Below are 15,007 nucleotides of genomic sequence, written 5' to 3' on the forward strand. Positions count from 1 at the left end.
AATTCAAAGTGTGATATGAAAACTAAGAATTTGCCCCCAAATATTTTTCAGAATGCTTCCCTCTGAAATTATAACAAGAAGTTCTATACCTCAATAAATTCCAATGACTTTTTAAAAACAGTGTATTTTAAATAATATGTTTAATGTATGATCAATATTTCCTATTTTATTTTTTAATTAATTTTTAATGGAGTATAGTTGATTTACAATGTTGTGTTAGTTTCTGCTGTACAGCAAAGTGAATCGATTATACATATACATATATCCACTCTTTTTTAGATTCTGTTCCCATGTAGGTCATTACAGAGTATTGAGTAGAGTTCTCTGTGCTATACACTAGGTTCTTATTAGTTATCTAGTTTATATATAGTAGTGTGTATATGTCAATCCCAATCTTCCAATTTATCCCTCAACCCCTTTCACCCTTGGTAACCATAAGTGTGTTTTCTATATCTGTGACTCTATTTCTGTTTTATAAATAGGTTCATTTGTACCCTATTTTTCAGATTCCACATATAAGCAATATTATATGATATTTGTCTTTGTCTCACTTCACTCAGTATAAAAATCTCTAGGTCCATCCATGTCACTGCAAATGGCATTATTTCATTTTTTATGGCTGAGTAATATTCCATTGTACATATATACCATATCTTCTTTATCCATTCCTCCACTGATGGACATTTAGATTGCTTCCATGTCCTAGCTATTGTAAATAGTGCTACAATGAACATTGGGGTGCATGTATCCTTTCGAACTATGTTTTTCTCCAGATATATGCCCAGGACTGGGATTGCTGGATCATATGGTAACTCTATTTTTAGTTTTTTAAGGAACCTCCCTGCTGTTTTCCATAGTGGCTGTACCAAGTTACATTTCCACCAGCAGTGTAGAAGAGTTCCCTTTTCTCCACACCCTCTCCAGAATTTATTGTTTGCAGATTCTTTGATGATGGCCGTTCTGACCAGTATGTGGTGATACCTCATTGCAGTTTTGATTTGCATTTCTCTGATAATTAGTGATATTGAGCATTTTTTCATGTGCCTCTTGGCCATCTGTATGCATTCTTTGGAGAAATGTCTAGATCTTCCATCCATTTTTTGATTGGGTTATTTGGGGTTTTTATTGATATTGAGCTGCATGAGCTGTTGTATATTTGGAAGATCTATCCCTCGTCAGTCACTTTGTTTGCAAATATTTTAGGTTTTATTTGTTCTTATTTCTCTAGATGCTTTAGGTGTAAGGTTAGTTTGTTTATTTGAGATTTTTCTTGTTTCCTGAGGTAAGATTGTATTGCTTAAACTTCTCTCTTAGAACTGCTTTTGCTGTGTCCAACAGGTTTTGGATTGTTGTGTTTTCATTGTTATATGTTTCTAGGTATTTTTTGATTTCCCCTTTGATTTCTTCAGTGATCCATTGGTTGTTTAGTAACACATTGTTTACCCTCCATGTGTTTGTGTTGTTTTACAGTTTTTTTCTTGTAATTGGTTTCTAATCTCATAGCGTTGTGGTCAGAAAAGATGCTTGGTATGATTTCAATTTTCTTAAATTTACTGAGGCTTGATTTGTGACCCAAGATGTGATCTATTCTGGAGAATGTTCTGTGTGCACTTGAGACAAAAGTTTATTCTTCTGCTTTCAGATTGAATGTCCTATAGATATCAATTAATTCTAACTGGTCTAATGTGTCATTTAAGGCTTTTGTTTCCTTATTAATTTTCTGTCTGGACAATCTGTCCATTGGTGTAAGTGGGCTTTAAAGTCCCCCACTATTTTTGTGTTACTGTCGATTTTCCCTTTTATGGTTTTTGCACTTGCCTTATATATTGAGGTGCTCCTATGTTGGGTGCATAGGAGACGATTGTGTCGTCTTCTTCAATTAATCCTTTGATCATTATGTAGAGTCCTTCCTTGTCTCTTGTAACAGTCTTTATTTTAAAATCTATTTTGCCTGAAATGAGTATTGTTACTCCAGCTTTCTTTTGATTTCCATTTGCAGGGAATATCTTTTTCCATCCCCTCACTTTCAGACTCTATGTGTCCCTAGGTCTGTAGTGGGTCTCTTGTAGACAGCATATATACAGGTCTTGTTTTTGTATCCATTCTGCCAGTCTATGTCTTTTGGTTGGAGCATTTAATGCATTTACACTTAAGGTGATTATCTATATGTATGTTCCTATTGATGTTTTCTTAATAGTTTTGGATTTCTTTCTGTAGGTCTTTTTTCTTCCCTTCCTCTTTTGTTCTCTTCTCTTGTGATTTGAGGACCATCTTTAGTGTTGTGTTTTGGATGCTTTTTCTTTTTTGTGTGTGTATCTATTGTAGTTTTTGGGTTTACTGTTCCCATGTGGTTTTGAAATAGTAGTCTATATATGTACAAGTTTGTTTTAAGTTGCTGTTCTCTTTCCCACCTAGAGAAGTTCCTTTAGTATTTGTTGTAAAGCTGGTTTGGTGGTGCTGAATTCTCTTAGCTTTTGCTTGTCTGTAAAGCTTCTGATTTCTCTGTCAAATCTAAATGAGAGCCTTGCTGGATAGAGAATTCTTGATTGTAGGTTTTTCACTTTCATCACTTGAAATATATCATGCCACTCCCTTCTGGCCTGCAGAGTTTCTGATGAAAATTCAGCTGATAACCTTATGGGGATTACCTTGTATATTATTTGTTGCTTTTCCCTTGTTGCTTTTAATATTTTTTGTCTTTAATTTTTGTCAGTTTGATTCATATGTGTCTTGGTGTGTTTCCCCTTGGGTTCATCCTATATGGGATTCTCTGTGCTACCTGGACTTGAGTGAGTGTTTTCCTTCTCATGTTAGGAAAGTTTTTGTCTATAATATCTTCAAATATTTTCTCAGGCACTTTCTCTTTCTTTTCTCCTTCTGGGACCCATGCACTTAGAATGTCAGTGTGTTTAATATTGTCCCAGATGTCTCTGAGGCTGTCCTCATTTCTTTTCATTCTTTCTCTTTATTCTGTTATGTGGCAGTGATTTTCACCACTCTGTCTTCCAGCTCACTTATACATTCTTCTGCCTCAGTTATTCTGCTATTGATTCCTTCTAGTGTATTTTTCATTTCATTTATTGTATTGTTCATCTCTCTTTGTTCTTTAGTTCTTCTAGGTCTTTGTTAAACATTTCTTGTATCTTCTCGATCTGTGCCTTTATTCTTTTTCTGAGATCTTGGATCATCTTTACTATCATTACTTTGATTTTTTTTTCAGGTAGATTGCCTATGTCTTCTTCATTTAGTTGTTCTTGTGGGCTTATATCTTGTTCCTTTGTCTGCAACATATTTATCTGTCATCTCATTTTGTCTAACTTACTGTTTCTGTGGTCTCCTTTCCATGGGCTGCAGAATCATAGTTCCTCTTGTTTCTGTGTCTGCCCCCTGGTGGGTGAGGTTGGTCCATGGGCTTGTGCAGGCTTCCTGGTGAGAAGAACTGTTACCTGCCTCTGGTGGGTGGATCTGTGTCTGTCCCTCTGATGAGTAGGACCGTGTCAAAGGGTGTGTTTTGAGGTTGCTGTGAGCTTAGTACAACTTTACGTAGCTTGTCTTCTGATTATTTGGCCTGTGTTCCTATCTTGGTGGTTGTTTTGCTTGAGGCTTTCCAGCACTGGAGCCTGCAGGTTGTTGGCTGAGTTTGGGTCTTGGTGCCAAAATTTGGACCTCTGGGAGAGCTCACTCTGATCAGTATTCCCTGGGGCTTCCACTCTCAGTGTCTGTGCACTCACAGTGAGCTATAGTCAACCTTTGCTTCCCCAGGAGACCCTCCAAGACCCCTATGTAGGTGTAGCCCAGGTACTGCTTTGTGCTGGATCCCAGTGCACATGAGACCTTGTGTGCACCCTCCAAGAGTGGAATCTCTGTTTCCCCCAGCCCTGTGGAGCTCCTTCACTCAAGTCCTGCTGACCTTCAAGGCTAAATGCCTGGGCATTATTCCTCCTTATGGCAGACCCTCAGACTGTCTTGGAGGGCTATTTTATGTGGTAACATCCATGTGTAGCCTATGTGGGTTTAATATTTTTGCTGTAATGTTTTTTTTAGTATAGATGTCTGCCACTTCTTTCTTCAGTGTATGCTGGCCATTATTCCCTTTATAGAAGGTGTGACTGATGTTGTGATGACCAGAACCCATACTGGATATTTAGCAGGGCCTCCCCTTTGCTCTGTGGTTGTCACTGTCTTGTCAGAGGTGGGGTCTGCTCCCTTATTGTTGGAGTAGGGGTCCCCAGATCTGTTTATTAGCTGTGTTTCTGATCTGCAGTGTGAGATAAGCAGGATTGGAGCACTCCCACTGGGAGGGAAGCCACTGAGTAGTCCTCCTCTGGAGGTGTTCACCTGTGGGTGTGCTCTGTTGTGTCACCTTTCACCCATTGCGTGAGCTCTCAGATTACACTACTGTTGGCACTGCTCTCAGCCCCACCTTAACTGTGCGTATGCAGCAATTGGTCCTGGTGTCTCTCAGACATTGTTTTCTCCAGGCCACCAGCATAGATCCACAGAATTCAGGTCCCAGGATTGCAGTGACGATGGATCTGGACCCACTTTGGTTGCTGTGGGGACAGTTCAGACTCTGGCCTTGCCCAACCCCTATGTGTATGTGCCCACAAAGTCTACAGCTGCTAAAGCCAGACCCGTCTTGGCTGAGGGAGCACTTGTTGTCTGTTCAGATGTTCTGTAGGCACTAAGTTTACAAAGCCTGTTGCAGGGGTGTCAATTTGCGGTTTGTGCAGCTGTGAAGAGAGATATCAGCCTTTCTTCCTTAGTTGCATGGTTCCTGGGGCTCAGCTGTGGTTTAAGCCACACCTCTGTGTGTGGTCCACCCACAGGGGTTTGTTCCTGAGGTTGCCCCAGAACACACAAGTCCATTCCATCGAGGAGGGCACTCAGAGGCAGTGGCAGCCAGGATTGCAAGAGCCCCAGTGGGGACAGCATGCGTGGGTTAGCCAGCAGCCATGGGTGCAAGATAGCTGGCCATGGGGGGACCTTCCTATTGCTTGGCCCTGGGCATGAGAGAGCCAGCCCCAGTGGTGGCCCTTCCTATTATCCAGGGGGCAGGGGCCAGTGTGTGGGGAGAGAGGCTGCAATGGTAGCCCTACCCCCTGTGTGTCACTCAACAGTGGCACTTCGCTTCTATGGTGGTCTGGGTTTCCTCCACAAGCATTCCTGGTTGTGGATTTCCTCACTCCTGTCTCCTCAGGCTGTCTCCTCACAGCCAACAGCAGTCCTCTCCCCAGGTTTGCTCTCCAAACCCCACATTACAGCATCCAATCCCCGTGCGCACCGGTGGACACACGTCTCAGGCTGGGGCACACAGGGCTGTGGCACAGACCATCTGTATAGGTCTCACTCTGTCCTTCCTGCCACAGACCAATTGCTGCACTCTCCTCTGATAACCTCCAAAGCTCCCCTTCTGCCCCAGTTGATCTCCCCGCTGGTAAGGGGGATTCCTTGGATGCAGGAACCTCTCCTCTCCTTCAGTTCGCCCACCAGGGGAGCAGGTCCCATCCCTGTTCCTCTCCTCTTCGGTTTCCTCTCTTCTTTCTTTAATCTATCCAGTTATGTGGGGATCTTTCTTGTCCTTTTAGGTGTCCGAGGTCCTCTACTAGTGTTCAGATGGTGCTCTGTGAGAATTGTTTCATTTATAGATGTATTCTTGATTCATTTGTGGGAAAAGATGAACTTCATGTCCTCCTACTCCTTCGCCATCTTGACTTCCTCCAGACCAGATATTTCCTATTTTAATATGCTGTTTCTACACAGGTCTTGAAATTTGTCCTATATAAAACTGACTTTTCCATTTCATATGCTTTTAAGTAGGATAGGCTATTGGATCCAATAATAATAAAGTACAGTATATATATATAGGACATTAACTAACACAAAGTGTTATCCAGAGGTTGCCCTTGCTGTCAGTGGTACATTTATCCTCAAGCCACTAATTCAACTGGAATAACTGTGCAATATTTTATTTGAACAATCAGAGGAAAATATTCATTTGATTCTTTATATTTTCTGAGGAAAACTCTCTGATTTCTAGTTAGAAAAGCAATTCTATTGGGAAGAATTAAATAATGTGAGAAATTAATTTCTGAGATTCTCTTATAGAGCAGTGTATTGGTAGGGTGGTGATAAAGGTATGTTACCTTTTATGAGGAAAGGGGGAAAATCCTTAAAACAGTTTTTTCACTGGATTTGAACTTAGTAACACTAAGTTAATTCTCCCCTAACCCAATATAATTCTGTTCTAATGAAGTAATATTAGCAATCCTGTAAGAATTGCATTAATCTGCATAGAGGGTATAAAGATTCACATTTCTCATCCAGCTTCTGTTTTTAATATTTTTAAACACCATCTGATAAAAGACCAGTGAGTTAGCATAACTACTTCTCAGGGACTTAACTGCACTGTTATTGATGTACTTTGTAAAATTTTGTCATTCAAATTCTTACTATATGTTCAACATAAATTATAATAAATACATAAAAGTCTAATACCTTAAATTTATGTAACACCTTTCAAATTTCATTAAGGTAAAAATAATAATAGCATCTAATACTGAGTGTCATGTACTGTGCTACACAAACCACATGCATTATTATATTTAATCCCATTTACCATTGTTATCCCCCTTTACTGATAATAGCTAAGCTTTATATAGCACAGCCAAGAACCATTCCATGCATTTTACATATACTAATTTGTTAGTACCAATTCACTAGTACTAATTAATTAATACTAATTCATCAGTTTTATATGTATGAATTCATTAAAACCTCACAATAACCCTAGGAGGTGGGCACTATTATCATATCTATTTTACCAATGAAGAAACTGAGCCACAAAGAAGTTATGTAATTAATGAAGGTAACACAATAAATGATAGTCAGGCTGTGAACCCATGTTCCAAAGTCTTTACTGTTAAACATAAAGACATACTATCTTTCAGTCCTAAGAGTTATGTACTATCCCAATTTTACAGTGAGAAAATTGAGGCTAAGATGTTCAAGTGACTTGCCCTGGACTTTGACTCTAGGTTTATCTGACTCCAGAGCCTGAGTTCTTAATCAGTTTAATTATGTTACTTATATCTTGACCCTTGTTTTACCTCATGTTCTCTAATTTAGAAAGAGCTAGTACACTATAGCATTATTGTGCTTGCTTCAAAAATGAAGAAACAGGCAAAGACAGATTACTTCACTAAATGTTACATAGGTAATTAGTGGCTAAGCTAGAGGACAGAAAATCCTAGCATACTGTTATCTTGACCACATCTGTGACTTGATAAAGTTTGCAATCTAAATGAGATGAGAATATTATTACACATGAAACTAATAGATTACACTTTGTGTGAGACTTTGACACATTTTAAACATTTGTAATTGGACTGTAATTATCTAAATTATGGATTATTATTAATATAAAACATGCATTGGTCAATACACAGGTAGATAAAAACAAAATTTTGCTAGGATCTTTCACCAATTTTCACCTGTTATATATTGAAAATATAAACTGATAACTAAATGTGTTCAAAACTCCCAGAAATAAACTTGAAGGTCATGGGTATAGAAAAAGCGCTCTTTGTGCTGCTTATTTCACGTTCACTTCCAAATAAGCAATACATTTCTCTTAAAGTCAGCTTACACCATGTCTGTTCCTTCTCTATGCCATCCTATAGTAAGAGATAGGAAGAAAAGCGACTTCACTGCATCTCCCAGGCCCAGAATTAAGTCTCTTTGCTCCTGTAACTACGGACCCTAAATTATAATAGGCTTTTTTTGTAAATAAATGAACAGTTGGTTGCAAAACACCTTATTTTTAGTTTATCCTTTTTGCAAAATGCTTTTCCTGAGAACAATCCAAAGCTCATTGATAATATTAACTCATTTTCTCAACTTCTTTGCTAATTAGTCATAGTGATGTTTAGAATTTATGTTGCACTTTAAATTTTTACACTAAATACTATCATTCTGGGATCACTGAACTGCAGTCTCCATTATGTCTGACATGAACACATATTCCTATCCCCTCACCTCCATATTCTACCACAGCCTATTGTTAGCCATTTTTAAAAAAAACTGTAGTAAAATATACATAACATAAAATTTATTATCTTAATTTTTAAGTGTACAGTTCGGTAGTGTTAAGTACATTCACATTTTCTGAAACCAATCTCCATAACTCTTTTCATCTTACAAAACAAAAACTCTGTGCTCATTAAACAATAACCTCCCGCCTTCCTCACTCCACGCAGTCCCTGTTACCTACGATCATACTCTCTGTCTCTGTGATTTTGACTAGTCTAGGTGTCTCATATAAGTATTTATCTCTTATAGAGTAGTTGTCTTTTTGTGCCTGGCTTCTTTCAATTAGCATAATGTCCTTGAGGTTGATCCATATTGTTGCATGTGTCACAATTTTCTTGCTTTTTAAGGCTAAATAATATTCCATTGTATGGATATATCACAATTTGCTTGTCCATTAGCTATTGATGGACATTTGGGTAACTTCCACCTTTTGGCTAATGTGAGTAATGCCAAACAAGAGTGCACAAATATATCTTCGAGATTCTACTTTCAATTATTTTGGGTATATACTCAGAAGTAGAATTGTTGGATCATAAAGTAATTCTATTTTTAACTTTTTGAGGAACTGCCATACTGTTTTCTATAATGGCTGTTCCATTTTACATGCCCACCAACAGTGCATAAGGGTCTTAATTTCTCCACATCCTCACCAACATTTGTTACTTTTTGTGTTTTTGATAGTATTCATCCTAATGGGTGCTTGTTAGCCAATTTTATATCCAATATTTCATTGATTAGGGCAAAAACTAGCTACAATTTTTTTAGAGAGAGTTAACTGAGGATCTGCTGAATATTTATATGAGGAAATATATACCAGTATATACTAGAATATTTTTAACTTAACTTTCAATATTGCCTTAATAAACTCCATGAAAATTGGAATGAGGATCACCATTACTAATAGATATAATTGAAGAAAAATAGTATTATCTGAAATATTTTTTCACTTCAGAATTATATAACTTTTTACTTTCTACAATCATATTTTTGTTAGGAATTGGAGAATAATTGAGTCTATTTAATACGTTTATAGGTTTTTGGAGGCCTATTTTCCTGTCACCTCCACATGCCCAAGAAAAGGAAACTGAAGAACAACACTCTGTGCAACAAATTGATAACAGAGGTGAGTGTATTCAATAGAAATTGCCTAAGGATTTCATATATTTTATTCAATATTTGGAAAAATTTAAGCCAGAACTTTTATATCAGGGATCTCTAAGACAATATCCAGGTCCAATAATTCTTTAGCAGGATTCACTAGATTCAGCACACAATAGTACTCAAAGCTACAATTTATTACAGTGAAAGGATACAAAATAAAATTAATAAAAGGAAAAGACATATGGATTGAAGTCTAGTGAAAACTAGGTAAAAGGTTCTAAGAGTCCTCTCCCATTGGAGTCACACAAGACCCATCTAATTCATCCATCAATAAATTATGACAACATGTGTGAAATATTGTCTACCAGGAACACTCATTAGATTATCAGTGCTCAGGGTGTTTTTTGCTCAGTGTGTTTCTTTTTTAACAGCTTTATTGACACATAATTTACCCATCAAACTACACAATTCAATGGTTTTAGGTATAGATATGTGCAACCATATCATCTATTTTGGATCATTTTTATCACCATAAAAGTTAAGGCTGTACCCTATAGTTATCACCTGCCTACCCTTTCCACTCCCCTTGGCCCTAAGAAACCACTAATCTACTTTAAGTATCTATAGATTCCTCTGTCCTGGACATTTCATATGAATGGAATCATGTGATACATAGCCCTTTGTGACTACATTCATTCAATTAGTATACTGCTTTCAAGGTTAATCCATATTGTAGCATGTATCAGTACTTCATTCTTTTTATGACTGAATAATATTCCATTGTATGGATATACTGCATATTGTTTATGTATTTGTCAGCTGATGGACATATGAGTTGTTTACACATGTTGGCTATTATGAATAGTGATGCTATGAACATTTGTGTACATAGAAGTATGTTTCCATTTCTCCTGGATATATACCTAGGAGTGGAGTTGCTAGGTCATCTGTTTACTCGATGTCTAAACACTTAAGGAACTGCAGACTGTTTTCCAAAGTGACTGCATAATTTTAAATTCCCACCAGCAGTGTATGAGGATTCCTATTTCTCCACATCCTCCTCAACACTTGTCATTATTTGACTTCTGTATAGCCATCCTGGTGAATGTGAAATGATATTTCTTTAATAGTTTTGATTTCTATTTCCTTGATGACTAATGATGTTGAGGATCTTTTTATGTGTTTTTTGACCATTGTATATCTTCCTTGGATAAATGTCTACTAGGATCCTCTTTTTTACTTTTATATTTTTATTACTTTTTGTCGTTGAGTTGTAAGAGTTCTCTATATATTCTGAAAAAATTTTTTATCAGATATATGATTGGCAAATATTTTATCCCATTCTGTGGGTTGTCTTTTCATTTCATTTAATGGTGTCTTTTGAAGCACAAATTTTTAAAATTTTGATGATGTCAGAATTATCTGTTTTTATTCTTTTGTCACTCATAATGTAGGTGTCATGTATAAGACTCATTTGCCAAATCCAAGATTGTGAAGATCTGCACCTTTTTTTTTTAAGAATATTATAATTTTAGTTCTTACATTTAGTTGTTTGATCCATTTGAGTTACTTTTTGTGTATGTTGTGATGTAAAGGAACAATTCATTCTTTTGCATGTGGCTGTCCTGTTGACCCAATATCACTTCTGGAAAAGACTGTTATTTCACCATGGGATGCTCTTGGCACCCTTGTCAAAAATCAGTTGGCCAGAGACCCATGATTTTATTTCTAGATCTCAATTCTATTCCATTGATCTCTATGTTTATCCTTGTGCCAACACCACACAGTCTTAATTACCATTGCTTTGTAATAAGTTTTGAAATATGGAAGTAAAAGCTCTCTTACTTTGCTATGTTTCAAGATTGTTTTGGCTATTTCAGTTTTTTGCAATTCCATATGACTTTTAGGATCAGCTAGTCAATTCACAAGCAAAAAGTCAACTGAGATTCTCGTAGAGGTTGCATTGAATCTGTAATCAATTTGTGAAGTATTGTCACCTCAACAATATTAAGTCTTCTGATCTGTGAGCATGAAATGTTTTTCCATTGATTTAAATCTTTTTAAATTTCTCTCAATGATGTTTTGTGCTTTTCAGAATATGACTTTTGAACTTCTTTTGTTCAATTTATTGCAAAGTATTTTATTCTTTTGATGCTATTATAAAAGAATTTTGTTCTGAATTTCATTTTCAGACTCTTCATTTTGATTTTGGCAGGCCTCTGTCTCTTTCGCTAGACACACCCACTAATTGCTGATTGCCCTACTGTTTTCAACAGGGCTCTGGGCATAAATTTAAGCTCTAAAGACTAATCCAATCAAATTTGGTCTTGTTTGAAGGAATATATCCTTAGGTCCATGTCTGATATTTGTCTGAATCCAGGAGTGTTCCTCCTAGCTGTAAATTTTCCCAGTTCTCTCCTTAAACTAGCTGACCTACAGTTTATTCTTTATCTTCATTGACTTTACCAGTCTCCTCTCAATTGCCATTTACCAACAACCTCTATTGTTTTCTTTTACTGAAGTATAGTTGATTTACAATATTGTGTTAATTTCTGCTGTACAGCAAAGTGACTCAGTTATACACATATATACATTCTTTTTTATATTATTTTCCATATGCTTTATCCCAAGAGATTGGATATAGTTCCCTCTGCTGTACAGTAGGACCTTGTTTTGTATCCATTCTAAATGTAATGGTTTGCATCTACTAACCCTGAACTCCCAGTCCATCCCTTCCCCTCCCCTCTCCCTCTTGGCAACCACAAGTCTGTTCTCTATGTCTGTGAGTCTGTTTCTGTTTGGTAGCCAAGTTCGTTTGTGTCATATTTTAGATCCCACATATAAGTGATATTGTATGGTATTTGTCTTTCTCTTTCTGACTTATTTCACTTAGCATGATCATCTCTAGATGCATCCATGTTGCTGCAAATGACATTATTTCATTCTTTTTCATGGCTGAGTGGTATTCCATTGCATATATGTATCACACCTTCTTTATTCATTCATCTGGACATTTAGGTTCTTTCCATGTCTTGGCTATTGTGAATAGTGATGCTATGAACATAGGGGTGCATGTATCTTTTTGAATTATAGTTTTGTCTGGATATATGCCCAGGAGTGGGATTGCTGGATCATATGGTAATTCTATTTTTAATTTTTCTGAGGAACCTCCATACTGTTTTCCATAGTGGCTGCACCAGCTTACATTCCCACCAACAGTGTGGGAAGGTTCCCTTTTCTCCACACCCTAGAGTGCTCTTAGTCTTGAACTTCTCTTGTTCTGTTGCAAATGAAGTCAACTATTTTGGGAAGAGATTAGGAGCCATCTGTTTTATGGCATGCTTTTTCCTCAGGTAAAATCTCTGAGACAAAACTCTTGAAATGGAGGTAGGGACAATGGTGCACTTCTCTCTGAGTGATACCCTTGCTTCAGGACCTTCAGTGGATGTGGACAGTAGCCTCGAGTTTTCTTGACTTGCTTCTTCTGGCAGGGAACTGCTGCTTTATGAGCTCAGAGAAAGACAATTGGAGCTCCAGTAATCTCAGCAACAACACACCCAAGATAGAACCTCTGTTCAATAGGTGGTGACTGGCAGGAAGAAGAGAGTCCCCACCTCTTGGCCACATTCTCCTGGACCTTAGCCTCAGCAACAGGTAGCTGGGGGCTTGGTGAGAAATGCTGACATCCTGCTCCTCTGAAGGAAAAAGCCCTCCAATTAAGCGCTTGGGGAAGAGGTAGCCCTATGTTCTTGGCTGCACCTGTCTGTAATAATTTCCATTTGCTGTATTGGGAAAGGGGAGGGAGGGAGCACTCTTGTTTCAAATGCCACAAACTTTCTTTTCTTACCGAATGTTGATAGATTTTCTTGAACAGATATTTTTTATTTGTTATATGCCCTTTAGATTATTTCCAGAGATTTTAAATTGTTAGTGTTTTAAAATAATTTCCACAAGTTCCACAGGGCAGTGAATCCATGAAGTTCTGCATGTTATCATGCCCAAATTCAATATCCCCAGTTCTCAGGAATTATACTGGAGGCTGGTCATGTAGGTACCCTCTGCCTAGCATGTACGAGAATACCAGAACTTCAGAAAGAAAGCAGGTGTTCACCATAAACCACATTGTTTGTACAAACAGTTTAGGTGTAGCGAACCATTCTTATACATTCTGGGAATGTTAGGAAACTTCTTTTTTTTTTTTTTTTTTTTAGCGGTACGCGGGCCTCTCACTGTTGTGGCCTCTCCCGTGGCAGAGCACAGGCTCCGGACGCGCAGGCTCAGCGGCCATGGCTCACGGGCCCAGCTGCTCCGCGGCACGTGGGATCTTCCTGGACCGGGGCACGAACCCGTGTCCCCCGCATCGGCAGGTGGACTCTCAACCACTGCGCCACCAGGGAAGCCCAGGAATCTTCTTAAAATTCAAGTTCCTAGATGATAACCAAGGGCCAACCTTGCAAGTGGGCCTTTCTAAGTATAACAGTCTCAGGACTCCTATGTTAACCCTTTTCTGCATAGTCCACCCACTTGACCCTTAGCCGGGGTGTCTTAGAAAATCATTAATAGTAGGACCCCACCCAACAGGGTACTATCAACCTGCAGTATTAATCCCAGTTGTGCCCTTTAGGATTCCTTGATTTATCCAGCTAAAACAAAAATCATTAATCAGAAAGATCTATCTTATAAAACTAGATTGCATCCTCCTTGAGTTTCCATATTAACCTTTTTTATCTGGTCCAAGGTATCAATTCAAGCATAGTACAACACTGCCTAAGTTGGAGCTGACCTGAAAGCCTTGCAGAGTCAAGGCAGTATCATAATAGGGTACACACACACAAGAAGTACAATCCCAAAGGGCACACATTGAACCCTTGGAAACACATCCCAAACAGGACATAAATTAGTCAAGCAATACAGGTTAACAGGAACCCCACTGTGGCCTCCCTTCATAGGGCTTTCTGTCCTAGGATTTTCAGTTGAGTTCAGTTGGTTTTGTTACCAGAGAGTATGTTCTTGTCTCATGCAGGAAGAATTCAAACGAGAGATAGAGGTCAAGAAAGCAAAGCAATGATTTATTTATTAAGCATAGTACTCTCTCAGGAAGGAGAATGGGCAGGCCTAGGTGAGTAGCAGCCCTGAGTTCCTTTCACAAGGAACTGGTTATATGGGCTGTGAAAATTATTGGCTAAATATTCATTGAGGAGGGAGAGGTTTGGGGTCATATTTCCTGATTTTCATCACAGCTCTACCTTCCCAAGGGGAGGAGGGTTTTTTCTACTTATTTAGTCTCGATCAGAAGTGTCATAGTGTCAGTGCATGATAGGTACTTCTTATTTGCAAGGCTAATTTTATTGTAATGAGGGCATAATGAGCAAAAGGTTACATTCAGACACCAGAGACTCCCGCTTTTTCCCACCTTTCTTTGTCTGCCTCTAGAACCCCTGTCACCACAAGATGTGTGGTTTCCTGCCACCTTGCCCATACCCCTCCTTTCTCTGCTTATATCTAGCTAACTGCCTTCTCACAGTTTCAAATGGGTTGCCTTAAGGCAGTCAGTTCAAAACAGTTTTGCTTGTCCATGACACCAATTTATCCTCTCAGAAGCATGGACGACATCTGGAGGTGTTTTATGTGGAAAGTGCAAGAGCTAGGGCCACTCAATACTGTCTCATAATCAGTATTCTTAGGTTTGATCTTACGCTTAGCAGTCAGTTTGTATTCAAGGAGTTCACAGCAACTTAGAAAGTCAACACAGGGAGTTTTCCTCAGGAAGAAGGAAAAGCTTCCAAGAACAGTTTTGATAAACAAAGATCATTAA

Source organism: Grampus griseus (genome assembly GCF_964374135.1).
Source record: "Grampus griseus genome assembly, chromosome: X".
Classification (NCBI taxonomy): Eukaryota; Metazoa; Chordata; class Mammalia; order Artiodactyla; family Delphinidae; genus Grampus; species Grampus griseus.